Genomic DNA, 22884 nt, shown 5'->3' with positions numbered 1-22884 from the left:
CGAGGAAAGGGAGAGAAGGGGGAGAAGAGAGAGAAAGGAGTGACCTCCGCTCCCTCGTTCCCTGCCGCGTCCCCTGCCGCTCAGCAGCCCGACCCCGCTCCTACCTATGTCACTCCCTCCCAGCGACTCCCTCCAGGCTCTTGTCTCGCTCGGCACCGTTCGTTTCGTTCCTCATCTAAAATGGCGGCCTCACACTCAGCGAGACATTTATCCTCCGCCCATCGACCTCTCAGCACTCGGCTCCTTCCCTTTCGCCTGGCTCTCATTCTTTTCCCGTCCTCCTCCCCGCCCCTCGGCCTGACGGCGGAGCGCCGAGCTATCGATAGCACCACTGCTCTCCGCCCCTCTGCGGGCCGCCATTTGGGAGCGGAGGCAGGGGCTTAGGTGTCGAGGGGAGTTTCACTCTTCCTCATCCTGCCGCCTTTCCGCTCCACACCTTCTTTGGGAACCGGCCTGGGGATGGAGGGTGAACTCCGGGGCAGCTGGAGGTGACTGAGTTGTCTCCCCTCCGCCTTCCCGAAGCGCTGCCGCCGGGTCAGTTGCCTCCCCGCAGCCCCGTGCCCGTCGCTTTTCCTTAGCCCAGGTGAAATCTCCGGCTCCTTTGACACTTAGTTAAACGGACGCATCGGCAGTGAGGGAGCTCCGCGGGGGTGGGCACCAATGGGACCCTGGGACAGAGCCTTCTCCTCCCCGGGCAGCCCCCGAGCTCGGCCGCGCTGCCAGCACGGAGCCGGTGGGTCTTACCTGCTGGAAAGCGAGCCGTGTTTCTGCGGAGAAGAGGCAGAAATTCCCAAGGGGCGGTACGTGCCGAGAGGGGTGGGGAGGCAACTGCTGGGAAAGGTATCTGTGGAGAAATTAAAAAAAAAACCACCACCCCATAGCGTGCAACCTCCTTTCCTGGAGCAGACAGGGAACAGCTGTCAGCCTGCCGTGCCCCGTGCGGCAACCACGAGCGTTTCGGTTGGAAAAGCCCTTTAAGATCATCGAGTCCAACTGTTATCTAACACTACCGAGGCTGGTGCTAAACCGCCTTCCTCAGCACCACGTCTCTGCCTCTCCGAAACACCTTCAGGGATGGGGATTCTACACCTCACTGGCAAGCCTCTACCAGGCAGCCTCTTCCCTTTCAGGGAAGAAGTTTCTTCCAATGCCCAACCTGAACCTCCCCGGGTGCAGCTTGAGGCTGTTTCCTCTCGTCCTCACAGCCTCCATTGTAAGGGCGTAAAGATCCTGAAGGACTCTGCCGGCTGTTTCTGGGGTTGCTTAGCTTGGAGAAGAGGAGGCTCAGAGGAGACCTTATTGCTCTCTACAACTCCCTGAAGGGAGGTTGTAGCCAGGCAGAGGTTGGTCTCTTCTTCCAGGCAACCAGCACCAGAACAAGAGGACACAGTCTCAAGCTGCGCCAGGGGAGGTTTAGGCTGGATGTTAGGAAGAAGTTCTTCATAGAAAGAGAGATTGGCCATTGGAATGGGCTGCCTGGGGAGGTGATGGAGTCACCATCACTGGAGGTGTTTAGGAAGAGACTGGATGGGGTGCTTGGTGCCATGGTTTAGTTGATTAGATTGTGTTGGGTGATAGGCTGGACTCGATCTCAAAGGTCTCTTCCAACCTGGTAAATTCTATTCTATTCTAAATCCTCTTCTTATTCCTATTCTTCTTATTCCTATTCTTCTTATTCCTATTCTTCTTATTCCTATTCTTCTTATTCCTATTCTTCTTATTCCTATTCTTCTTATTCCTATTCTATTCTATTTCTATTCTATTCTATTTCTATTCTACTCTATTTCTGTTAACTTCCAGTGCACTCCAAACTAACCTATTTCAGGTCAGGCTTCGAGGATGTGCAGCGCTGCACATTAAATGGCAAGCAGTTAACTTACCATCCCAAAACAAAGCTTCTAAGGATAGCCATTGCAAAGTAAAACATTTCTCCTAGAACTGCTTTTTAAAAGAGCATAGGTGTTCACATTTGCAGTCATGTAAGTTACATTAATTGTTAATTAAATAAGCACTTCTCTCAAAAGAGCCTCCAGCAAAAATCTCTCAGTCTTATTTGGGATTTCTCCACAGAAGAAAGTTTATTCCAATATAAACCAAAGCTTGCATCCAGCTAAAGTCACATTAACCTCATAGAAGCATAGCAAAGGCAAGAAAAAATGCAGCAGTGCAGGGCTGGCCTCTCCTAAGCACCAAATAAGAAAGAAAAGAAATAAAAATTAATACAAGGTCTTTGGCTACTGGTGCCCTCCAGGAAGAGGTGTGGTTGCCAAATAATAGGAGGTTGGAATGAGGATGGCAACCAGGAGCTCTAGAAGGCTGAAGCAGACATTCCCATGTCTCTAGAATAGTGTGATTCACTACTTTATTCCCGTTGGGTTCCAGAAGTTACCCAGTTATTCCAGTGTACGAAAGCATGCAGAGGATATGGCTAAAAGAAAGATTTAACTCGAGTTTTGCATCACTCTTTTGCAAGACAAACCACATGGAGATTCCAAACTTTGTTGGGAAAAGTGCCTGCTCTCTTTATTCTCTTCCTCAGGCGTACCAAAAAAACCCTCCAGAAAAACTCATACTGTGATTGCACCTACCAAGGACAGAACCCAAAACTGTGAATCATTCAAGTTCTTCCAGAGTTGGTTTTCTCTTGAATGTCACATTGAAGCCTAAGGAGTCATAGAATCATGGAATGGTTTGGGTTGGAGGGGATCTCCAAAGGTCATCCAGTCCACCTCTCTCTGCAGTCAGCAAGGACATCCTCAACTAGATCAGGTTGCCCAGAGCCCTCTTGAGCCTCACCTTGAATATCTCCAGACATGGGACCCCAACCACCTCCCTTGGCAACCTGTTCCAGTGATCCACTACCCTCATGGTACAGAACTTCTTCCTAACATCCAATCTAAATCTGCTCTGCTCTGGTTTGAAGCCATTGCCTCTCACCTTGTCACTGCAGGCCTTTGTAAACAGTCTCTCTCCATCATTCTGCTAGCACCTTTCAGGTACTGGAAGATCATTATTAGGTCCCCCTGGAGCCAGGAGGAAGCCCCAGCTCCCTCAGCCTGTCTTTGTAGCAGAGGTTCTCTAACCCCTTGATCATTTTCATGGCCCTAATGAGTCTTCTGATACACACACTGCAGCATTTATGTGACTCTACAGGAGTCACGTCCATGTATCTGACTTCAAGAGCTGGGCCAGGAGAAACAAATAGAGCAGAGTGTACAATAAATATTCACATGGCTTAAGACTAAGCATATCCATGTAATAGGATAGAGACAGTACAGGCTTCCACAAAATATGCAAAAGGAGCTTAAATATCCTAATATAAAATAGGAATAAGACCATGAGAAGCATAAAAAGAAGGGGGGGAAAGAAAAGAGGGATAACTGCTTCCAGAAGAGGTGGTTTTGACAGATGAATGGCTGTAAAGTTTTAACCTCCTTTTAAAGGAGTGGAAGGATCAAGGATTGCAGTCATGGAACAAATGAAACAGGGATAGGGTGGAAATTTCAGAGAGTTAAACAATGTAGCACATGCAAAGAAGTACAATAATTACCCCCCAAAAAAAGGGGAAAAAAGGCAGAAAAGCTAACAAGGAAACCAAGCAAAGAAATTCAAACACTACCCACACTGAAGTGGAAGGGGAACAGAACTGGAACACACTTTCCAAAATAAGCTGCAAACTATTAGCGTTCTTCCTGGGGTTGATCTGTTTTCTGTTTGTGTTTAGTGGTTGGGTTTACAATGTGTTTAACATCTGAACACCCAGGTATTAGACTTGCATTTGTTCAGGCCTATCATTCAATCTTAGATTTTCAGCATCTGAGGTGTTTTCTCCCTCTACAAAAAGCTGCCCTAGGAGACATCGAGTACCGGTGCCACTGGGGTGCAGGGCTGGCTGAGTTGGTGACAGTAACTATGATCCTGTGGTGTAGAGTTGGGAACTCCCTTTTGTCTCCTAGCAGTGTCACACAGCCACAGCCACCCCAGCCTCACAGATCTCTGTTTCCTCACAGTCAAAAATGGGGTGGATGGTTCTGATTGACCATCTTTGAGAAGAGATTTAAACTGCTGAAGAGAACCACAGAGAAATGAAACCTGCCACTGATTTGTCATGACTCAGTTTGCTATGTGCAGTATTTGGGTATCTCCAGATTATTGACCTGGCATTACTTGGGGAGTCTCAAAGAATATTAAAGGGTTTAAGTGGCCTTAATTGTATTGTCAGTACATACAATGGTCAGGCATTGGAACAAGCTGCCCAGGAAGGTGGTGCAGTCCCCATCCCTGGAGGTGTTTAAGTAATGTGTGGACGTGGTACCTGGGGACACGTTTTGGTGGCTCTGGTGGTCTTGGGTGGAAGGTTGGACTCAATGATCTTACAAGTCTCTTCTAACCAAAACAATTCCGTGATTTTAAGAGGCTCATAAGAACAAGTAGCAAGAATTAGGAGTGTAGTGCTGGGTGGGGAAAACAAACAAAAAAAGCAAGGTATACAATCACTTCATTATGACCTTTGGGTATCGAATCTTACTCCCTTAGTTTCCAAGCCAAGGGCTGCTGCAGACAAACTTTGCCCTTGTACCCAGGATTGTTCAGTCTGAGCCACTTTCAAAGCACTGAGCACACAGAAGTGTGCTGTTCTGACACATATGCTATAAAGTATTCTTTTATTCCCCACTAAGATTTATCTTCTTTTTTTTTTAAATAAGAAGACATTGCTGAGGAGTTTAAGTCAAGTTGAATACAAAAGAAGTCCAACACATAGAGGCCATAAAGGAAGTGGCTTTGATCAAATCAAGCAATAGCATCCTACAAGACAAATACTCCAAATAAGGACTATCTTCTTTGTATGGTGATGCATAAACTCTATGCTTTCTAGTTCAGCTAAAAGACTTCATTGTCTCCCTATGTGACTGAAGTGATCAAAGCAGAGGGGTGGGAAAGTAACTGATGGTTTGTTTGGGGTTTTTTTTCATGCATTGTAGAATTAAAGTGGCATACATGGCTTTACAACAGCAGGAATGTTATAGATGAAGATGGTAACAGAGCAGTGAACTTGTTTTGCTGGAATTCAACCATAGCACAGTCTGTTCACATTAGTTGTTTTGGTTGGTTTATCCTGAACAAACTCTTTTCATTTTAGTATTTCCCAACTAAATGTGGTTGCTATTGGGCTGGCTGGGGTGCATACCTTCCTCTGCTCTGTTCAGCATCTCCTCAGCCAAATAGTGAAGCTAAATCTTAGGAGTCTTTCTCTTCCTCATGAAAATAGCACCTGCCTTGCCATTGGCACAACACCAAAGACACTGCCTTCCAAAAGCTGTGGTCTTTATCATCAGTCACAGAGTAAGCAGGCAGTGACTTCTTCCCTGAAAGAGCTGGATTGTGGAAGCAGATCCTTCTAACCAACTCCTGCACTCAGAAAACTCTAGGGGCAGTCAGTCAGACCCTGAGACAGGGTTGTGCAGGTAAGTATATCTGCAGGCTCTGACCCACAAGGATTTCCTTCAGCAAATCCTCACCTCTGTGAAATCCACTCGTGCTTCATGATGCAGAATGGACTCCCTGATACCAACCTCAAGGATATTGAAGCCTAAAGTAGTAACAGCATATGGGTTTAAATCCCCTTTATTTACTTTATTTAAGTGCTTTAGGACAGTTAGCAAAATGTATTTAGCTGTCTTCTGCACACACATACACACACACAGAGCTTGTGAGGCAGTGCTCAAGGTATGCTGTCCCACAGTTGCCTCCACAATACTGCAAACCAGCTTTGACTTATCTCTTGACTAATTCATTCTGTATATAAATTTGGTCGTATCTTAATTTTATCCTTACCTTCCTCCCTTCCTCCCTTCCTCCCTTCCTTCCTTCCTTCCTTCCTTCCTTCCTTCCTTCCTTCCTTCCTTCCTTCCTTCCTTCCTTCTTTCTTTCTCTTTTTCTTTCTTTCTTTCTTTCTTTCTTTCTTTCTTTCTTTCTTTCTTTCTTTCTTTCTTTCTTTCTTTCTTTCTTTCTTTCTTTCTTTCTTTCTTTCTTTCTTTCTTTCTTTCTTTCTTTCTCTTTCTTTTTCTTTCTATCTTTCATTCTTTCCTTTCTTTCTTTCTCTTCCTTTTTTCTTTCTTTCTTCCTTTTTCTTTTCTTCTTTCTTTCTTTCTTCCTTTCTATCTTTCTTTCTTCCCTTCTTCCCTTCTTTCCTTTCTTCCTCCCTTCCTCTCTTCCTTTTTTCTTTCTTTTACTGTTTTTACACTTTAATTTAAGAAATCATAGAATCCTTTAGGTTGGAAGAGTCCTTTAAGATCATTGAGTCCAACCATTAACCCAGCACTGCCAGGTCACCACTAAACCATGTCCCTCAGCACCACATCTACTCAGCTTTGACTCCCCTGCAGGGACCACCACTGCCCTGGGCAGCCTGTTGGAGGGCTTGACAACCCTTTCAGGGAAGTTGTTTCTAATATCTGACTGTTTCTAAACCTTCCCTGACACAACATGAGGCAATTCCTTCTAAAATCAAGGACTATTATCCTCTGCATATTGGTATATTCTTCCAGAGTCACAGAATCATAGAATTTGTTTCAGTTGGAAGAGACTTTGAAGATCATTGGCTCCAATCTTCAACCTAACACCACTGTGGCCATTGATGCAGTCTATGAAGCAAGAATTGAGAGACTCAGGAAAAATTGTCATCACAAAAAACATTGTAATCACAAAAAATTGCAATCACAGAATCATTAAGGTTGGAAAAGACCTTCAACATCATGAAGTCCAACCATAACCCAACTACTATGACCACTGAACTATATCCTGAAGCACCACATCCACATGCTTCTTGAACACCTCCACGGATGGTGACTCCACCACCTCCCATGGGCAGCCTTTTCCAATGCCTGAGCACTCTTGCAGTAAATCAATTCCCTCTGTAACACTACAACCCATCTATTAGATATTTACATCTATATTATGGCTCTTCTCTTGTCCTTCTATAAACTTATAAAACCATTTGATGGAAATGTCAATTGCAAGAGATTTTCAGTATGAGTTTGTTTACTTCAGACTAAAATTGAATCAGATCTTCATTAAGCCTTGGAGTAATAAGTCAATTCTTCTGAGAGCAGCTCTATAAAGAGTAAGCAATCATCTATTATTGAAACAAAAAAGTTATATTAGCCTTTCTTCACTGATAATCTTCCATGAAGCATTCCTGACGTGTTCAACAAACTCTCTCCCAGCTCCCAGCCCTCCATATGCTCCTACTGTAATTTATGGTATTAGAGATATCCAGTGTCCCTAGGCTTGTTACATACAGTGAAGCAGAGAATTTCTGGTTCTCCAGTTTCAGTGCAATGCAATTTGCTTCTAGGAAAATTCAGAGGCACTGCACTACCCCATCCAGTTATCTCAGCCTCTTCTGCAGACAGGGTGAGTTAAGCTGCTTTCCTGAATTTTAGACATTCATTTGCAGTACTTATGACCAGGGTTTCATTTTCTTCTCCAGTCAGAAGTTGTGACACATAGAATGGCTTAGATTGGAAGGGACCTCAGAGGTCATCTACTCCAACCTCCCTGCCATGGGCAGGGACACCTCTCAAACAGACCAGGTTGCCCAAGGCCTCAACCAGCCTGGCCTTGAACATCCCCAGGGAGGAGGCATAAATGCTGGTCATAACTTTGAAACCTGAGACACGAGGCACAGGTCCTGCTTACAGACAATTGTCCCTGCTGTGTGACTCATTTGCTCTGGCAGATCTTAGCTGCCTACTTGTTTGCAAATGCAGTACAAGCTGGCTGTAAAAACCCCTAAAGCATAAACAACAACAAAAATCACTAAAGCCACCTGGTTTTGAAGTGATTTCTGTTGAACTGTGCCCCACAGGTCCAGTTGTACTTTATTAGGCAACAATAGCTGTGGATTTGCCCTGTAGCTGGAAGTATGTTGGAGGGATGGTAGTCAGATTCCCAAGAGAAGGATCAAGAGTCTGGGTAGCCTTCCTTTTGGCACAGACAGAACATGGGAAGCTTCAAAGAAGAGCACAAGACAACAATACTAAGTCAGTTGGTGCACCAGCTCGCACCAAGAATATCAAAGCATGAAAATCCTCTTAGAATAATGATTTAGAAATGGAATGTGGAGATGCTGAGCTGATGGGTGCCACCTGCACAGCGAGCACACACTCAAGCAAGGGGAGGGGGAAGCCAGCCCAAACCAAAACAATCTAGGCTTTAATTTGTGGCTATTTGAACAGTCATCCCTATTTGGTAGACAATAAATCCAGCACTTTGATTTATACATGGATTCTATTTTGGAAACCTAACCAAACTGGTTTATTTGGTTTATTTGGCCTTTCTGAAAAAAAAAAAAAAAAAAAGAAAGAAAAAAAAAAAGAAAGAAAAGTCTAACCACAATAAAAACTATTCAGGGCTAGGGAGTAGAGTTTAAAAATAACAAAGCAGAAATAGCTCCTTCCTGACAAACCTTTGCAGAGCCGACCCTGAATATATAATTGCTCAGAAGACTTCTTGCTCTGACCTAGAACAACGTGAAGAGGCTGAGTATCTGATCTGGCACATCTCCCCCCCAAGCTGTGCAGCGTTTTCGCTGTGCAGGGACAGTTTCCAGTGTGTGGTCACAGAGCCACACACAGTGCTTGGTTTCTCTAGAAGTGACTTGTTGTTGTAATGTACGACATCGGTGTACGACACCAAGCTGGGGGCAGGAGTTGATCTGCTGGAGGGTAGAGAGGCTCTGCAGAGAGACCTGGACAGGCTGGACAGATGGGCAGAGTCCAAGGGCATGAGATTGAACACATCCAAGTGCCGGGTTCTGCATATTGGCCACAACAACCCCATGCAGGGCTACAGGCTGGGGTCAGAGTGGCTGGAGAGCAGCCAGGCAGAGAGGGACCTGGGGGGTACTGGTCGATGGCAGGCTGAACATGAGCCTGCAGTGTGCCCAGGCAGCCAAGAGGGCCAATGGCATCCTGGCCTGCATCAGGAACAGTGTGGCCAGCAGGAGCAGGGAGGTCATTCTGCCCCTGTATACTGCACTGGTTAGGCCACACCTCGAGTCCTGTGTCCAGTTCTGGGCCCCTCAGTTTAGGAAGGAGGTTGACTTGCTGGAGCGTGTCCAGAGAAGGCCAATGAAGTTGGTGAGGGGTTTGGAACACAAGCCCTATGAGGAGAGACTGAGGGAGCTGGGATTGCTCAGCCTGGAGAAGAGGAGACTCAGGGGTGACCTTATCACTCTCTACAACTACCTGAAGGGAGGTTGTAGACAGGCTGATGATGGTCTCTTCTCCCAGGCACCCAGTACCAGAACAAGAGGACACAGTCTCAGGCTGCGCCAGGGGAGGTTCAGGTTGGATGTTAGGAAGAAGTTCTATACAGAAAGAGTGATTGCCCATTGGAATGGGTTGCCCAGGGAGGTGGTGGAGTCGCCGTCATTGGAGGTGTTCAGGAGGAGACTTGATGGGGTGCTTGGTGCCATGGGTTAGCTGTTTGGGTGGGTTGGATTGGTTGATGGGTTGGACACGATGATCTTGAAGGTCTCTTCCAACCTGGTTTGGTTTATTCTAAATAAATAAAGTATTCTAAATAAATAAAAATGTGCAGCAGAGTGACAGCAAAATGTGAGATTTCTATGAAGAAGGCAAAAGAGGACGATGTGTGCACATGCACACATGTATCTGCCTGTATCTGAGTGTCTCTGTCTGGTGTCCAAAGGTTATGGAAGGGTGAGAGGTAACCAGACAGAAAAAAAAGAGACCATAAACCTCCCTTTATCTTTTCACCAGGACAGCTGAAGGATTGAGCTGTTGGAAAGCAGCTCTGCAGAGAAGGAGTGCTGGTGGACAAGTTCACCATGAGCCAGCAATGTGCCCTCATGGCCAAGGGGGCTAGTGGTCTCCTGGGGTGCATTCAGAAGAGTGTGACCAGCAGGTTAAGGAGGTTCTCCTCCCACTCTGCTGTGCTGTAGTGAGGCCACATCTGGAGTGCTCTGTCCAGTTCTGGCTCCCCATTTCAAGACAGACAGAAAACTATCGGAGAGAGTCCAGTGGAGGCTACAAAGATGCTGTAGGGCCTGGAGCATCTCTGTGAGGAGGAAAAGGCTGAGAGCCCTGGGGCTGTTAAGCCTGGAGAAGGGCAGCCCCAGAGGGAATCTGATTAATGCTCAGCAAGAACTAAAGGGTGGGGGGCAAGAGGATGGGGCCAGACTCTTGTCTGTGATGCCTAGCAACAGGACAAGGAACAGTGGGCACAAATCAGAACCCAGGAGGTTCCATCTGATCAGAAGGAAAAACTTTGGTGTGAGGGTGCTGGAACCTTGGAGCAGGCTGCCCCGAGAGGTTGTGGAGCCTCTTTTTCTGGAGAGATTCCCAATCCCCCTGGACATTGTGATCCTGGGCACCCTGCTGTGGCAGTCCTGCTTTAGCAGTGAGTTTGGACTGGATGATATCCAGAGGTCCCTTCCAATCCCACCATGCTGGGATTCTGGGATTTTCATAAATCCTGTTTATTGTGCTTCTTCATTAAAAAGAAGCTATTTTTTTCCCCCTGTATTTTTGGTGAGAAACCTGCTCTTGCTGCTGCCTGTTTGCCATTGGGTACAGGAACATTCACGCTCTTTTTGCTGTCACACTCAGCTTTTATCAAAGGTAGATTCCAAGAGACAAGGGAAGCAAAAGCAGTCTAGCCAGCATGTCTATCCAGGCTGCTCTCCAGCACTGCCATTCCCAGGTACAGCCAGACTAATTAGAATGTGAGTACAAGGTTGTAAATACCTGGCATCCTTCAAGGGTTCGACGTACCTAGCAAGAACATAAATTGAAAGTCCATTTTCGCCATGCACTAAGAGAAACTGGAGCCTCTGATTCACTGGATTCTGTTATAAAATGCCATGCAAAGTTAGAAGAAGGGGTGGAAAAAAAGCATTTGGCTTTCAGCAGAAGCCTATTTATCCTCTGTCTTTCAAGTTCATCTCAAACATGCAGATAACCACAGATAGGTGATCAAAGGCACACATTACCCTTGGCGATAGCCCCAGCTTATGGCTAGCCTTTGATACTCTCTGCTTCAGTGCCATGTACAGCAAATGGTGCTGAGGAGGGAAGGCCCATCAGAAATTCTGTGTAAGCACATAGCTTCAGAAACAGTGCCCTGATGGGAACAGGAGAGCGGTGAAAGGACCTCAGTGCTAAGCTGATTAAGGCTGGGAGCTGTACAAGTGTAGGTTCACAGTGTTATCTGCCTGAAGCGTGCTGCTACGTCAGGTTTCAGAGCCAGGCTGAAGTGCAAGGGTGGAAATGTCACTAGGTGCTATCAGCCCACACCTCTGTGACAGGTGTCAGCATTAGTCCTGTCAGCAGGACACAGCAGAAGGCTTCACTCTCTGAAGTGACACGTTGTCATTTCATAAGGAATTGCATATCCACGTGGCTAGCTTAGTCTTGGTTATGAAGGTGGGGGATGTTCCTGTCAGATGTTTCATGTTGGTTTTGTTGGTTCAGATGGGGAAGGACTTCTTACAAAGGCTTGTAGTGATAGGAGAAGAGGGGATGGATTCAAGCTGAAAGAGGGTAGTTTTAGTTTGGATATTAGGACGAAATTCTTTCCAGTGAGGGTAGTGAGACACTGGAACAGGTTGTGCAGGGAGGTCATGGATGCTCAGTCTGTGGAGGTGTTCAAGGCCAGGTTGGATGAGGCCTTGAGCAGCCTGGGCTAGTGGGAGGTGTTCCTGCCCATGGCAGGGGCGTTGGAACAAGATGGTCTTCAAAGTCCCTTCCAACCCAACCCATTCTATGACTTAACTATTTAGTTACAATAAGAACTTTATTTTTTGCAGTCACATATTCTAACTACAACCACAGACAGACTCTTGCTTGCATAGTAAGGCCGTCAGGGCCACCACTGACATCTCAGCACAGTGCTTCTCACACAGATTCATAGCCAGAGAGTTGGGTACAAAGCCACAGCCCCTTTGCTTTTCAGTATGACTCTAACAAGGATCTGTATCTTGCCCAGCACTGTCCTTAAAGACAGCAGAAGGTGGAAAGTGAAGCCTCTCAGAGATGGAAAACTGGTGTGGGTGGGCTGTGCAGCCACTGTAAGAGGAGAATCCAGATGAGACAAGGAACTTTTCTGCAGCTTTTGAGTTCAGCTTCTGTGGTTCTCTTAGACTTGGCCAGGGGTTGGAACTAGATGATCTTCAAGGTCCTTTCCAAGCCAAACTGTTCGGTGATCCTGTGCTTCTCTTAGACTGGCTGGTGGTAACTGGCTTGATTCTGTGCATCAGGAGATACTTTCCCTCAATCGCTCTCAAAGCTTCTAATCTGAGACGACCATTTGGCTCTGCTTTCTGTAAGAACTTTCTTTCTCTCTCTCTCTTTCTCCCCCCCCCAAAAAAAAAAAATCTTTCTGCAAGATAATAAAAGCCCAAAACAATGCTATGAGCAAAACAACTGAATTAGTTGAGCAGTAATTAGCAAAGACATCAGGTGAAAGGAATGCAAACATACGAGTCTTTGGCTGTGCCTGGCTGCAGAACCCCACTCTGCTTGCGTTAGGAGAATTGCTGAACCTCTCAGCAATTGCAGAGAAATGAGTATCGACATGTCTGCTGCTACCTGACTATTTTTAATGCTTTCCAAGTGCGTGTCTAATACTCAGATGCGTTCAGATGAATTTATTCAGACATTCCTCACCTTCAGACTTCTTTCTGGCAGAGGCAGAAGCTCGCTGCTGGCGGCGCGGTGTGGAAGCCTTTCATTCTGCAGGTCACCTCAGCGATGACACAAAAGGGTCAGACACTGCTGAAGCATCAGTGCTGAGGCACCAGTTTTGTTTGCAGAGTCACAGAGTGCACTGGCTTGGAAGGCACCCTCAAAGGTCATCTTGTCCAGCCCCCCCTGCGGGCAGTAGGGACACCCCCGACTAGATCAGGCTGCCCAGGGCCACAATCGAGGCTTATCTGGAATGTCTGCAAGGGATGGGGCCTCAACCACCTCTCTGGGCAGCCTGTTTTGTAGTCATGCCAAATAAAGGGAAAAAAGGCAAACTGTTCCCTGGAGAGTAAAGCCCTGTTTTTCTTAAAGTACACGTTGTTAATATCTTGGTGAGTTGCAGTAACCTGATTCCATGTTCACACTCTCACTTACAGCAGGAAACCAGAAAAAGGGTGTTGGGTTTTTTTCCTGAGCACATGCAAAGTTGAATGGAGGGAAAGGAACAGCAAGTTTATGGTGGCAGTATGTAATACATGGAATCACAGTATTGTTTAGGTTGCAAGAGACCTCTAACATCATTGTGTCCAACTGTTAACCCAGCACTGCCAGCTCACCACTAAACCAAGTCCCTCAGCACCACATCTGCACAGCTTTTCCATCCCTCCAGGGACGGCGACTCCACCACTGCCCTGGGCAGCCTAGGCCAGAGTTTGACAACCATTTGGGGGAAGAAATTGTTCCTCATGTCCAACCTAAACCTCCCCTGCTGCAACCTGAGGCCATTTCCTCTCATCCTGGCACTTGTTACCTGGGTAACAACCTGGCTCCAGCCTCTTTTCAGGGAGTTGTAGAGAGGAGCTAGGAGGTCTCCCCTCAGCCTCCTGCTCTCCAGGCTGGACAGCCCCAGTTCCCTCAGCTGCTCCTCACAAGACCTGTTCTCAAGACCACTCACATACTTACTTACAATTCCAGTGTGGGGTTTGATGACTTCACACAACACTAATTCCTGTACAGCTGCCATGCTATTGCCTTCATTCCAGAGTGTCACTTGCAGTATGACAGGGTCAGCAGTGCTTTGTGATGGCCCTGTAAGTGGGGGCTGGATTTATCAAGTTTTCAAGTAGGGTCATGCTCTTAGCTGGCAAGAATGCAGCAAAATTACTTGCTGCTTTTTTTTCCTCCTTTTTTTTTTCTTTTCCCTAGGCTTCATTTAGCATTTGAGAACATACTCTCAGCTGTGCTTGTGCTGAAATAGGGATGGATGGTTGTAGGGTTTGGGTTTGTTTGGCCAACAGGTCAAGGGAGGTTCTTCTCCCACCCTACTCTGCACTGGTGAGACCACATTGGGAGTACTGTTTCCAGTTCTGGGCTCCCCAGTTCGAGAAAGACAGGGAACTACTGGAGAGAATCCAGCAGAGGCTACAAGGATGATGAAGGGACTGGTGAGGAAAGGCTGAGAGGCCTAGGGCTGCTTAGCATGGAGAAGAGCAGCCTGAGAGGGGTTCTTCTCTATGTCTACCAATATCTGAAGGGTGAGTGTCAAGAAGAAGGGGCCAGGCTCTTTTCAGCAGAGTCCTTTGATAGGACAAGGGGCAATGGATACAAACTGCAATGCAGGAAATTCTACCTCAACATGAGAAAAAGCTTCTCTGGTGTGAGGGTGCTGGAGCCCTGGAGCAGGCTGCCCAGAGAGGTTGTGGAGTGTCCTTCCCTAGAGTCTTTCAAGACCCACCTGGATGCATTCCTGTGTGACCTGCCCTAAGCTGTCTTGCTCTGGCAGAAGGGTTGGACTGGATGATTTCTGGAAGTCTCTGTAGAGAGCAAGAAGGTCTCCCCTGAGCCTCCTCTTCTCCAGGCTAAGCAACCCCAGCTCCCTCAGCCTCTCCTCACAGGGCTGTGCTCCAGACCCCTCCCCAGCTTTGTTGCCCTTCTCTCAACATATTCCAGCAACTCCAAATCTTTCCTAACCTGAGGGGCCCAGAACTGGACACAGGACTCAAAACCGTGGGACTGAAGAAGCTTTCATTTATCATAGAATCACAGAATGGTTTGGGTTAGGGAAGGACCTTAAAGATGATCTAGTTCCAACCTCCTGTGTGGTAGTTTCAACCCACCACACTCCTGCCATGGGCAGGGACACCTTCCACTAGAGCAGATTGCTCGAGACCCAACCTACCTGGCCTTGAGGAGTCAAAATGAGTGGTGGCAGCTAGTTCATACATTTCAGCAACACAATCATAAAATCATTGAGTTGTTTTGATTGGAAAAGACCTCCCAGATCATTGAGTCCAACCATCACCTGGACGTGCTGGATCCATGGGCTGAGGCCAACTGTATGGCCCTCCACAAGGCCAAGTGTGGAGTCCTGCACTTGAGTCACAATAACCCCATGAACTGTCCAGGCTTGGGGAAGAGCATCTTGGTAATAGCTTGGCAGAGAGGGATCTGGAGGTACTGGTTGACAGCCAATTGAACATGAGCCAGCAGTGTGTGTGTGTGGCTAAGAAGGCCACCAGCAACCTGGCCTGGGTTAGTAATAGCATGGCCAGCAGGACCATGGAAGTGATTGTTCCCCTGTGCTCAGCACTGGTGAGGCCACACCTTGAGTACTGGATTCAGTTTTGGGCCACTCACTATAGGAAGGACTTTGAGGTGCTGTAGCAGGTCCAGAGGAGGGTTACAAAGCTGGTGAGAGCTTCTGAATACAAGTTCTATGAGCAGCTGTTGAGGGAACTGAGGTTGTTTGGCCTGAAGAAGAGGAGGTTGAGCAAAGACCTCAATGCTCTCCACAGCTCCCAGAAAAGAGGTTAGAGCCAGGTGGGGGCTGTCTTCTCCCTAGTAACAAGTGATAGGACAATAGGAAATGGACTCAAATTGCACCAGGGGAGGTTTAGATTGGATATCATGAAGGATTTCTTCACCAGAAGGGTCAGACACTGGAACAGGCTGCCCAGGGAAATGGTGGAGTCCCCATCCCTAGAGGTATTTGAAAGCTGTCTGGATGAGGAGCTTAGGAACGTGGTCTAACAGTTGTGTACAGGGAGATGTTAGGTTATCACAGTATCACAGTACATTAGAGGTTGGAAGGGACCTCCAGGGATCATCAAGTCCAACCCCCTTGCCAGAGCAGCATCACCCAGGGTAGTCTGCACAGGAATGCAGCCAGATGGCTTTTGAATGTCTCCAGAGAAGGAGACTCCACAGCTTCTTTGGGCAGCCTGCTCCAGGGCTCTGTCACCCTCATTGTAAAGAAATTTCTCCTCACGTTGAGCTGAAACCTTCTGTGGTCCAGCTTGTAACTGTTGTTCCTTGTCTTATTACTGTGCACCACTGAAAAGAGCTTGGTCCCCTCCCCTTGACACCCACCCCTCAGATATTGATATGCACTGATCAGATCCCCTCTCAGCCTTCTCTTTTCCATACTAAATCACCCCAGGGCTCTCAGTCTCTTCACAGGGGAGATGCTCAAGACCCCTAATCATCCTCGTGGCTCTCTTTTCAACTCTCTCCAGCAGGTCCCTGTCTCTCTTGAACTGGGGAGCCCAAAACTGTACAGGTGTGGTCTCAACAGGGCAGAGTAAAGCAGGAGAAGAACCTCCCTAGCCCTGCTGGACACACTTTTCATGAATGCACCAGTGGATTCAGTGATCTTGAGATCTTTTCCAAGCAGGTGATTCTATAACTGTATGCCAAGTGACCAAAAGATAAACCAGGCCTGTTCCAGAAGGATTTCCATTCCTGTAGCACTCCTAGGAAGTCTCTGAGTGGGTGTAAGGAATAGGATCTGTTGTTAGATTTGACACAATATAGCTCATGTGAAAAATCAGATCATAGATTATTCAGTTTCTTACAGGCCATGTGATTCACTCGAGTGTTTAACTCAGGCATGTGGAAAATCCTAGTTTCTCTTAGGGGGAGACAATAGACTTAAGTGATTAAAACTCTTCCTGGTAGCTTTTTGCTGCTTGTTTTTGTAGGAAGTTCAGAATTGTCTGAGGAAAGCCCCACGATGTTTGTGTGGCTTTGTGACTAATGGGAAGAACTGACACCCAAATACGCTCCTGCTGCAGCAGTGTGGAACAAGAAACAACAAAGCAGTCGAGAAGGAAAGATCACCGAGACTCCCTGTCTAGAAAACAGCTTTTCCTTGAGGAAAGTGAAACTGCTGTGGAGCAGCTTAGATGAAACACTTGAGCTGATGCTTTGCCAACGAAGCCTGCCTTGAGATTTGGCAAAGATCCAGGATGTTCTAATTACCTTTCCTTTGCAATTTGAGTTCTTGGGAAGAAAGTGCTGCTTGGAAGCAGCTAACACTGTAGAATCTGATAATCCTGAGTAAATGTTATTGTTCTGCTGGGCTAGAAACAAATATATATATATATAAATAAATAACCCCACAAAACACCACAGAACTCTTTTGGGTGGAAAAGGCCTTCAAGATCACCAAGTCCAAGCCTTCACCCAAACAGACTGAAAATGTTTTATCAAAGAAGATAAGGATATAAGGGAAAGCATAGAAAAGGATCAGTAGCCCAAGTTGATAAATATTATAAGTTGAAGAATATTAGAAGTAATCATTCCTGGAGTTATTTTTAACAACTATTACAATAACTATTAATAACTCTTTTCTTAGGCAAGGAGGCAGTGTTTACATTGCAGAGGGCATTTCTCATGCCAGGAAAAGAAAGAACAGCAGGTTCAAGAAAGCTTTTATCATAGCAGAAAAGAATGCAGAATTAGGAGGAGAAAATATGGAATTCAGAAAAGGAGAGACTGTGGAATACACAGAAGGGGAGAATATAGAATTCATAGGAGAGAATATAGAATTAATAGAAGGAGAGAATATAGAATTAATAGGAGGAGAGAATATAGAATTAATAGGAGGGGAGAATATAGAATACAAGGAAGGGGAGAATATAGAATTCATAGGAGAGAATAAAGAATTAATAGAAGGAGAGAATATAGAATAAATAGAAGAAGAGAATATAGAATTCATAGGAGGGGAGAATATAGAATTAACAGGAGAGAATATAGAATTCATAGGAGTGAATATAGAATTCATAGAAGAAGAGAATCTAGAATTCATAGGAGAGAATATAGAATTAATAGAAGGAGAGAATACAGAATACATAGAAGGGGAGAACACAGAATAGGAGAGAGTATAGAATTCACAGGAGTGAATGTAGAATTGAAAGAAGGAGAGAATGTAGAATTCATAGAAGAAGAGAATGTAGAATTCATAGGGGACTACAGAATTAATAGAGTAAACATAGAATCCACAGAATGAGAGACTACAGAATTAATAGAGTAAACATAGAATTCATAGAATGAGAGACTACAGATTTAATAGGACAGACAACAGAGTGAATAGGAGGGACTATAGAATTCCTAGGAGAGGTTATGGAATTTTTTCTTTCTCAATAACTTAATGGAGCAGAAAACATTCAGAGCAATAAGCCATCTAGATACAATTCTTCCCACAGTCCTTTACTACAAGGCACAAGGGCCTTGACCTTCATTAGCATTTTAGAGTAAATGAATCATAGAACCATAGAATTGTCGGGGTTGGAAGGGACCTCAAGGATCATCCAGTTCCAACCCCCCTGCCATGGGCAGGGACACCTCACACTACAGCAGGTTGCTCACAAAACCTCCAGGCATGAGGCTTCCACCACCTCCCTGGGCAACCTGTGCCAGTCTCTCACCACCCTCATGGGGAAGAACTTCTTCCTACCATCCAATCTGAATCTACCCATTTCTAGTTGTGTTCCATTCAGAAGTCAGCATGGCACACTGAAGCCGCTGTGAGGCAGTTACATCAGCACCTATCTTCAAACAGCCTCAACTGCTTTATTTTTAATCTTCACCTGAACTTGTTCTTCTGATTTCCCATCGATATTAGAAGGGTAAACAAAGAGCAAAAGGCTGCTGTTATCAGGCAGTGCTAATGAGCATCTGCCTGCACGCAGCTCTCTCTTCCCCCGCCTTCGCTGCTGCCAGCGGTGCCAAGGCTGTTGCATCACCTGGGCTGCACTAGGTGTGTGCCACCCAGAGTGCTTTCCCACCTCGACTGCCAACTGCCTTTGTCTAGTCATCATGGCAAGCTTGCAGGGGGCTTTGGGATCCAGAGGAACTACAGCATTAGGCTGAAATGGAGTTGCTGTGAGGCAGCTCTAACTGAGTCTGTCATGACACAGCATTAGAGAACTCACTTCTTGGCTTCGTTCTCTGACACTCCATGGATGAGGACTTTGTAGTCCTGGTGGACAACAAGTTATCCATGGGGCAGCAATGTGCCAATGGTCTCCTGGGGTGCATTAAGGAGAGTGTAGTCAGCAGATTGAGGGAGGTTCTCCTCCCCCTCTGCTCTGCCCTGGTGAGACCCCATCTGGACTATTGTGTCCAGTTCTGGGCTCCTCAGTTCAAGAGGAGGAAGGAACTACTGGAGAGGGTCCAGTGGAGGCTATGAGGATGCTGGAGGGACTGGAACATCTAGATGTCTGATGAAGAAAGGCTGAGACACCTGGGGCTGTTTAGGCTGGAGAAGAGAAGACTGAGAGCAGATCTTCTCAATGGTGTGGGTGTCAAGAAGGGGTTAGTCTCTTTTCAGTGGTGTCCTATGAGAGGACAAGTGGCAGTGGATACAAACTGGAACCCAGGAGGTTCCACCTCTACATGAGGAGAAACTTCTTTGCTGGGAGGGTGACAGAGCCCTGGAGCAGGCTGCCCAGGAAGGTTGTGGAGTCTCCTTCTCCAGATACTTTCTAGACCCATTTATTTATGTTTCTGTGTGGCCTGCCCAGGGTAATTCTGCTTTGGCAGGGGGGGTGGACTCAATGATCTCCAGAGGTCCCTTCAAACCCCTAATATTCTGTGATTCTGTGGCACAAGCTTTCACTTCAGCACAGTTGATATGAGCACTAACCTGCAGAGCAATCATGGATGATGTGCTCAAAGCAAGTCACAGGGCTGATAACAATAATAATGATGATGATAACGATGCTTGTGGACAAGCAGCTCATGGGCTTGGTTGGGGTTTTCAGGCTGTAAACTTAAAAATATACTTATCACAATTGCCTCTGTATATTTTAGTTGGGGCTGGAGAGAAAACGATCCAAGATGTTGTGGTGATCCCCCTATAGCAGGGGAGCTGGACTAGGTGACCTTCAGAGGTCCTTTCCAACCCCCACCATGCTGGGATTCTGTGAAGGTTAAACCTTCACTCTGCATTCCTGACTGTTACAATGTCCTGGAATGAGCTAGGACATTGTTCTTCTGTTGCAAGGAAAAGTGTGGCTTTAAGTTCTACATCCCCCAGGTTTCTCCTAAAGCAGTGCTGTACTCTAGGGCTCAGCTGCCCTTGCACAACCCCTGTGACAGCCTAATAACCCTGCTGCCGAAGGGACAGTCCCTGGTTCCCCTTTGAGCCCCAGCTGCCTCTTCCTGCCCCTTCTCTCATGCTGGCTCTAGCAGTCATGACACAGCACTGTGAGTCAGAGCTTTCTGTTTTCATGACTAATCTCACAGCCCCAGTGTGTCTTGATGTGTCTTGGTGCCAGAGAGGAGCAGGAAGGCCCAGCTGGTGGATGAGGTGAGCAAGGACTGGAATATCCCTGTTTGGCCACAGTCTCCAGGTACTTGCTTTGTGAAAGTGCAGCCTGAGCAGTTAGAATCTCTGTGATCCCAGACAGAGTGTCCTCTGCATATGCAAAGCATCTCTTAAAGGCCATACCTTCCTAGAACACAGGAGGTTTCACTTCAGCTTAGGGAATAACTTTGCTTTGTGGATGCTGGAGCCTTGGAGCAAGCCACCCAGAGAGGCTGTGGAGTCTTCTTCTCTGGAGACCTTCAAAACCCACCTGGAGATGTCTGTGCAACTTGTTCTGGGTGACTCTGCTTTAGCAGTGGAGTTGGACTGGATGAGCTCCAGGGGTCTCTTCAAACCCCCACCATGCTGTGATTCTGTTATTCTTACTCTGCTGTTCACCACACATCAAGCAGCAATATTAATGTGCACCATCAGAGCTGAAGCTGCTAAGTGAGGATTTTTGTCTAGTGTTCATCAATTCCTCAGATGCTGTAATGAATTTACCTCTCACACTACACATATTGTCTGGTTTGAGAAAAACAGAAACACAAAGCCAAAAATGCAACAACAAACCCCAAACTCATCTGACTTCCTCACAAGGCCATAAGGAAACAGCACAAGCAAATAGGAGGGCAGGAAAGTTTGCTGATAAACACTTTCTCTTAAGGTCACAGAATCACAGAACAGCAGGGGTTGGAAGAGACTTACACAGATCATCCAACCCCCTTGCCAAAGCAGAATCACCCAGGGCAGGTCACACAGGAACACATCCAAGCAGGTTTGGAAAGTCTCTAGAGAAGAAGGCTCCACAACCTCTCTGGGCAGCCTGCTCCAGGGCTCCAGCAGCCTCACCATAAAGATCACACAGAAAAGATCTTCAAGACCATCAAGTCCAACCATGATCTAACTCCAACAGGGCTGCTGCTGCACCATATCTTGATGAGCACAACACATGCAGTGAGACTGCCCCATATTAGATGATGAAAGAGCAGATTAAATCTTATGCAAATGAATGCAAAGCAGCAATCTAGGAAAAGACAGTCCACGTCATGTGCAAACAGTAAGGAGTTCTGCTGCAGCTCATGTCAGCCAGACAAAGAGATCCCAGAATCCCAGCATGGTGGAGCTTGAAAGGGATCTCTGGAAATCATCCAATCCAACTCCCCCTGCTAAAGCAGGGTCACCAGGTTCACAACATCCAGGTGGGTTTTGGAAGTCTTCAGAGAAGGACATTCTACAGCCTCTCTGGGCAGCCTGCTCCGGGACTCCATCACCCTGACAAACACCAAATGTGGGATTTACTGTAGAAAGCTCCCTGAAAATGCCAGCTCGTCGGTGGTTAAGGCAAGAAACAATGTGAGGAATTTGGGATGAGGGCTGAGAATGAAACAAACCAGAAGGGAGTACTCACTGCACTGGAGAAATTCAGGATGTTCCCACATTTTGAGTGCAGATCTGTGCCTGTGCCAGAATATACGCTTAATAAAATCAAGAGGAACAGAAAAGGGCCACAGGGAGGTTACAGAGGTATAAAGCAGCTTCTGCATGGTAAGCAGCCAGCTACACAAGGGCTCTTCAGCTGGGAGCCTAGATGGGTGGCAAAGAGAGATAGTTTTAGTAAGATAGCTCAGATGCCTACAAAGTCATCTCAAAGGGACTGCAAAGATAGGTTTGAATCAGAATTTGGCAAGCTCCAAAGGCAGGTACTCTGCTGTAGACATCCCAGATCCTCACAGCACCTCACAAGCCACAACACATCGAATGATAGATCACAGGATCAGAGAAAGGTTTGAGTGGTCCATCCATGGAACCCATCCTGCACCAGCTTGGAGACCAGGATGTCGTGTGGGACAGGTCGGGCGATAGGTTGGACTTGATGATCTTGGAGGTCTCTTCCAACCTGGTTGATTCTGTGATTTTGAGAAAAGGGGAACAATCACTCCTCTAGAACTGCTGGCCATGCTGTTCCTGATGTAAGCCAGGATGCTGTTGGCCTTCTTGGCCAGCTGAGCACACTGCTGGCCCATCACAGACTGTTCACACACACAAAAATAAATGACAAAAATGGGGAAAGAAGAAAGAAAGAACATTTTCCCATGCAGGTGTTCTGGAAAGTATCACACAGTATCACCAAGGTTGGAAGAGACCTCAAAGATCATCAAGTCCAACCTGTCACCCAACACCTCATGACTAAACCATGGCATCAAGTACCACATCCAATCCCCTCTTGAACACCTCCAGGGCCAGTGACTCCACCACCTCCCTGGGCAGCACATTCCAATGACGAATGACTTTCCCCGTGAAGAACTTTCTCCTCACCTCCAGCCTAAACTTCCCTTGGCACAGCTTGAGACTGTGTCCTCTTGTTCTGGTGCTGGTTGCTTGAGAGAAGAGACCAACTCCCTCCTGGCTACAACCTCCCTTCAGGGAGTTGTAGAGAACAATGAGGTCTCCCCTAAGCCTCCTCTTCTCCAGGCTAATCAACCCCAGCTCCCTCAGCCTCTCCTCACAGGGCTGTGCTCAAGGCCTCTCCCCAGCCTCATTGCCCTTCTCTGAACACATTCAAGTGTCTCAATGTCT

General features: G+C 46.7%; 1 protein-coding gene across 7 annotated transcripts in view; it reads right to left on the bottom strand.

The window, feature by feature from the left end:
* The window catches only part of RAF1 (Raf-1 proto-oncogene, serine/threonine kinase), a 101983-nt gene that overhangs the window by 56678 nt on the left and 22421 nt on the right, over window positions 1-22884 (bottom strand). For 2 of the 7 annotated variants that reach the window (XM_068162654.1, XM_068162657.1), the window contains exon 1: window positions 105-337. The exons of 1 other annotated variant lie outside the window; for it this stretch is intronic. The gene's annotated coding sequence lies outside the window, so the exon portion shown is untranslated. Of the gene's footprint in view, window positions 1-104; window positions 338-744; window positions 845-22884 lie in introns of those variants that run through there. 4 more of the 7 variants (XM_068162655.1, XM_068162659.1, XM_068162658.1 and 1 more) reach the window with 4 other exon arrangements.

Source organism: Melanerpes formicivorus, unplaced genomic scaffold (assembly GCF_026170545.1).
Source record: "Melanerpes formicivorus ecotype bairdi unplaced genomic scaffold, bMelFor1.0.p_v2 SCAF_66, whole genome shotgun sequence".
Taxonomy (NCBI): Eukaryota; Metazoa; Chordata; class Aves; order Piciformes; family Picidae; genus Melanerpes; species Melanerpes formicivorus.
This window is presented reverse-complemented; position numbering and strand designations above follow the sequence as displayed.